Raw genomic sequence first — 6,000 nt, forward strand, 5'->3', positions numbered from 1 at the left:
ATTCCAGTGATTCTCCTGCCTCAGCCTCCCAAGTAGCTGGGACTATAGGCATGCGTCACTACACCCGGCTAATTTTTGTATTTTTAGTAGAGATGGGGTTTCACCATGTTGGCCAGGCTGGTCACGAACTCCCGACCTCAGGTGATCCTCCCGCCTCAGCCTCCCAAAGTGCTGGGATTACAGGCATGAACCACTGTGCCTGGCCATACCCATGAATTTTAAGGCAACAAATGGGGCATCGTTGTCAGTGCCATTGCAAGAAAGTGTCTGAGTAAACGTGGACCATGATGGCATAGTGCAAACATGTTAGCTGCCTCTGTGCTTCAAGGCCTAGAGGAAACATCCTTTCAATCCAAATCATATGACGGGCGATGGAAAATGGGTTTAGCAAAGGATAAAAAAACAGAACTATGAAAACAAGAGTTATTTTAGTTTTTCCTTTCCTTTCTCCTCTTTCCCCCACTAAAAGTTGTATGGGGGGGGCATGAAATCTGTTCAGAAATAGCTAAGAATCAAGAGATTTTGCAATTACGTATATCTTTCATTCAAAATCTCTTCTACTTTATTACTTTAAGAAAGTCACTGCTCCCCCTCCGTCTCCCTCTCCCTCTCCCTCTCCCTCTCCCTCTCCCTCTCCCTCTCCCTCTCCCTCTCCCTCCCCTTTCTTCGGTCTCCCTCTCCTTCTTTTTTCGGTCTCCCGCTGTTATCGAAGCTGGACTGTACTGCCATGATCTCGGCTCGCTGCAACCTCCCTGCCTCGGGCTCCTGTGACTCTCCTGCCTCGGCCTGCCGAGTGCCTGGGATTGCAGGCGCGCGCCGCCACGCCTGAATGGTTTTTGTATTTTTGGTGGAGACGGGGTTTCACCGTGTTGACCGGGCTGGTCTCCAGCTCCTGGCCTCGAGTGATCTGCCTGCCTCGGCCTCCCGAGGTGCTGGGATTGCAGACGGAGTCTCGCTAACTCAATGCTCAATGGTGCTCAGGCTGGAGTGCAGTGGTGTGATCTCGGCTCGCTGCAACCTCCACCTACCAGCCTCCTGCCTTGGCCTCTTAAAGTGCTAAGATTACAGCCTCTGCCCCGCCGCCACCCCGTCTAGGAAGTGAGGAGCATCTCTGCCTGGCCGCCCATCGTCTGGGATGTGAGGAGCCCCTCTGCCCGGCCGCCCTATCTGGGAGGTGAGGAGCGCCTCTGCCCGGCCGCCCATCGTCTGGGATGTGAGGAGCGCCTCTGCCCGGCTGCCACCCCGTCTGGGAGGAAGTGAGGAGCGCCTCTGCCCGGCTGCCCCGTCTGGGAGATGAGGAGCACCTCTGCCCGGCTGCCCCGTCTGGGAGGTGAGGAGCGCCTCTGCCTGGCCGCCACCCCGTCGTCTGGGAGGAAGTGAGGAGCGCCTCTGCCCGGTTGCCCCATCTGGGAAGTGAGGAGCGCCTCTGCCTGGCCGCCACCCCGTCTGGGAAGTGAGGAGCACCTCTGCCCGGCTGCCACCCCATATGGGAAGTGAGGAGCGCCTCTGCCCAGCCGCCCCTTCTGGGAGGTGAGGAGCGCCTCTGCCCAGCCGCCCCGTCTGGGAGGTGAGGAGTGCCTCTGCCCGGCCGCCCCGTCTGGGAGGTGAGGAGCGCCTCTGCCTGGCCGCCGCCCCATCTGGGAGGTGAGGAGCGCCTCTGCCTGGCCGCCATCCCGTCTGGGAGGAAGTGAGGAGCACCTCTGCCCAGCTGCCCCATCTGGGAAGTGAGGAGCGCCTCTACCCGGCTGCCACCCCGTATGGGAAGTGAGGAGTGCCTCGGCCAGGCCGCCCACTCTGGGAAGTGAGGAGCGCCTCTGCCTGGCCGCCCACTCTGGGAGGTGAGGAGCGCCTCTGCCTGGCCACTCCGGCTGGGAAGGGAGGAGCGCCTCTGCCCGGCCACCCCGTCTGGGAGGTGAGGAGCGCCTCTGCCCGGCCGCCACCCCGTCTGGGAGGAAGTGAGGAGCACCTCTGCCCGGCCGCCCCGTCTGGGAAGTGAGGAGCGCCTCTGCCCGGCCACCACCCCGTCTGGGAGGAAGTGAGGAGCGCCTCTGCCCGGCTGCCCCATCTGGGAAGTGAGGAGCGCCTCTGCCTGGCTGCCACCCCGTATGGGAAGTGAGGAGCACCTCTGCCCAGCCGCCCCGTCTGGGAGGTGACGAGTGCCTCTGCCCGGCCACCCCGTCTGGGAAGTGAGGAGCGCCTCTGCCCGGCCACCCCGTCTGGGAAGTGAGGAGCGCCTCTGCCTGGCCACCACCCCGTCTGGGAGGAAGTGAGGAGCGCCTCTGCCCGGCCGCCACCCCGTATGGGAAGTGAGGAGCACCTCTGCCCGGCTGCCACCCCGTCTGGGAGGAAGTGAGGAGCACCTATGCCCGGCTGCCCCATCTGGGAGATGAGGAGCACCTCTGCCCGGCCGCCCCGTCTGGGAGGTGAGGAGTGCCTCTGCCTGGCCGCCACCCCGTCTGGGAGGAAGTGAGGAGCGCCTCTGCCCGGCTGCCCCATCTGGGAAGTGAGGAGCGCCTCTGCCCGGCCGCCACCCCATATGGGAAGTGAGGAGCGCCTCTGCCTGACCACTCCGTCTGGGAGGTGAGGAGCGCCTCTGCCCGGCCGTCACCCCGTCTGGGAGGAAGTGAGGAGCACCTCTGCCCGGCTGCCCCGTCTGGGAGATGAGGAGCACCTCTGCCCGGCCGCCCCGTCTGGGAGATGAGGAGCACCTCTGCCCGGCCGCCCCGTCTGGGAGGTGAGGAGCGCCTCTGCCTGGCCGCCACCCCGTCTGGGAGGAAGTGAGGAGCGCCTCTGCCCGGCTGCCCCATCTGGGAAGTGAGGAGCGCCTCTGCCCGGCCGCCACCCCATATGGGAAGTGAGGAGCGCCTCTGCCTGACCACTCCGTCTGGGAGGTGAGGAGCGCCTCTGCCCGGCCGTCACCCCGTCTGGGAGGAAGTGAGGAGCACCTCTGCCCGGCCGCCCCGTCTGGGAGATGAGGAGCACCTCTGCCCGGCCGCCCCGTCTGGGAGATGAGGAGCACCTCTGCCCGGCCGCCCCGTCTGGGAGGTGAGGAGCGCCTCTGCCTGGCCGCCACCCCGTCTGGGAGGAAGTGAGGAGCGCCTCTGCCCGGCTGCCCCATCTGGGAAGGGAGGAGCGCCTCTGCCCGGCTGCCACCCCATATGGGAAGTGAGGAGCGCCTCTGCCTGGCCACTCCGTCTGGGAGGTGAGGAGCGCCTCTGCCCGGCCGCCCCGTCTGGGAGGTGAGGAGCGCCTCTGCCTGGCCGCCACCCCGTCTGGGAGGAAGTGAGGAGCGCCTCTGCCCGGCTGCCCCATCTGGGAAGTGAGGAGCGCCTCTGCCCGGCCGCCACCCCATATGGGAAGTGAGGAGCGCCTCTGCCTGGCCACTCCGTCTGGGAGGTGAGGAGCGCCTCTGCCCGGCCGCCCCGTCTGGGAGGTGAGGAGTGCCTCTGCCCGGCTGCCCCGTCTGGGAGATGAGGAGCACCTCTGCCCGGCCGCCCCGTCTGGGAGGTGAGGAGTGCCTCTGCCCGGCTGCCACCCCATCTGGGAGGAAGTGAGGAGCACCTCTGCCCGGCCGCCCCCTCTGGGAAGTGAGGAGCGCCTCTGCCTGGCCGCCACCCCATCTGGGAGGAAGTGAGGAGCACCTCTGCCCGGCCGCCCCCTCTGGGAAGTGAGGAGCGCCTCTGCCTGGCCGCCACCCCGTCTGGGAGGAAGTGAGGAGCGCCTCTGCCTGGCTGCCCCATCTGGGAAGGGAGGAGCGCCTCTGCCCAGCCGCCACACCGTCTGGGAAGTGAGGAGCGCCTCTGCCTGGCCACCCCGTCTAGGAGGTGAGGAGCGCCTCTGCCCGGCCGCCCAGTCTGGGAAGTGAGGAGCGCCTCTGCCCGGCCGCCCAGTCTGGGAAGTGAGGAGCGCCTCTGCCCGGCCGCCCTGTCTGGGAAGTGAGGAGCGCCTCTGCCTGGCCGCCACCCCGTCTGGGAGGAAGTGAGGAGCGCCTCTGCCCGGCCGCCCGGTCTGGGAAGTGAGGAGCGCCTCTGCCCGGCCGCCCCCTCTGGGAAGTGAGGAGCGCCTCTGCTCGGCCGCCCGGTCTGGGAAGTGAGGAGCACCTCTGCCCGGCCGCCCCGTCTGGGAGGTGAGGAGCGCCTCTGCCCGGCTGCCACCCGGTATGGGAGGAAGTGAGGAGCGCCTCTGCCTGGGCGGCCCCGTCTGGGAAGCGAGGAGCGCCTCTGCCCGGGCGGCCCCGTCTGGGAAGCGAGGAGCGCCTCTGCCCGGCCGCCCTGTCTGGGAGGTGAGGAGCGCCTCTGCCCGGCTGCCCTGTCTGGGAGGTGTACCCAACAGCTCCGAAGAGACAGCGAGCATCGGGAGCGGGCCATGAGGACGATGGCGGTTTTGTTGAAGAGAAGGGGGGGAAGTGTGGGGAAAGGAAGGAGAGATCAGATTGTTGCTGTGTCTGTGTGGAAAGAGGTGGGCATAGGAGACTCCATTTTGTTCTGACTAGGAGAAATTCTTCTGCCTTGGGATGCTGTTGATCTATGGCCTTTCCCCCAGCCCCATGCTCTCTGAAACATGTGCTGTGTCAACTCAGGGTTAAATGGATTAAGGGCGGTGCGAGATGTGCTTTGTTAAACAGATGCTTGAAGGCAGCATGCTCTTTAAGAGTCATCACCACTCCCTAATCTCAAGTACCCAGGGGCAGAAACACTGCAGAAGGCCGCAGGGTCCTCTGCCTGGGAAAACCAGAGACCTTTGTTCATGTGTTTATCTCCTGACCTTCTCTCCACTATTATCCTATGACCCTCCCATGTCCCCCTCTCCGAGAAACACCCAAGAATGATCAATAAATACTTCATAAATTAAAGAAAAAAAAAAAAAAAAGAAAGTCACAACATATCACAAAAATATTTCCTTATCTGATTGCTCGTAACGGTTTTCCCAGATAGAAGATACATAGGGCCCCAGAGGAAGCATTTTTGCAGGATTTTCCAACACTGTCCAGAGGAAGGGAGTCTTTGATCCTCACACCAGGTCCAAGGATTTTTCAAAAATCACTACTTCATGATCAGACAAGTCCAAGAGAAATAACAGAATCATGTTGCTGGCCTGAAAACCTGGCAAACATGTGTAAGCAGACCTCTGTCACTGAGGACCCACCCAGCAGCAACTTCCTTCCTAGCTCCAAGTTCACTGCAAATAAAGTCCCTCACCACCAGTGACCCAGCCGTTGTGCGTCTCTGGACTCTTCTGTATCTTTAGCAAAGGCCACATTTTCCAGCTCTGCCTGTGGGCATCTGACACACTTCCTTAAAGGCCTGCAAAGGGCAAACTATGGAGCGTGGCCCTATTCATTCTGCAAAGGTTTCCACAACTTTGAAAACATTTCCCTTCCCCCAACATGTTCCTATCATACTTGTGACACAGTCAGGCTCCATTCTAAGACTCATGCATTCAGTTAACAAAAAATAATTGGCTTCTTGCCATGGGCTTGGCTTGGCACTTGCTGGGAACTTGGTACCAAGTTGAAGACACTATCTGGCCCAAGGGGGCAGCAGTCTGAGGGAGAGACGGCAAGCACACCGAGGTACTTCCAAGGTGCCCTGAACACCCCTAGAACGCCCCAGCCCAACACTTAAGCTCCACAGGGACTTTCCGCTAAATCTTCTGTCTCCCACACCGGACTGTGAGCCTCAGGACAGCCTAACCCTCCTTTACTAATTTTTATATTAGCACACTGTACATTTGGCCCCCGGTACCTCAGGTTCCACATCCACAGATTCAACCAACTGCAGATGGAAAATATTCGGAAAAAAAAATTTTTAAAAATCAAAAAATAATACAAATTTTAAAACAATACAGTACAACGGCTATTTGTACAGCATTTACATTGTATTAGGTATTATACATAATCTAGAGATGTTTTCAAGCGTGTGGGAGGATGTTACACAGGTTACATTTGCATGGGTTATATGCAAACACTACACCATGTAGGGACTTGAGCATCCGCAGAGC

This window comes from Pongo pygmaeus, chromosome 5 (genome assembly GCF_028885625.2).
Source record: "Pongo pygmaeus isolate AG05252 chromosome 5, NHGRI_mPonPyg2-v2.0_pri, whole genome shotgun sequence".
Taxonomy (NCBI): Eukaryota; Metazoa; Chordata; class Mammalia; order Primates; family Hominidae; genus Pongo; species Pongo pygmaeus.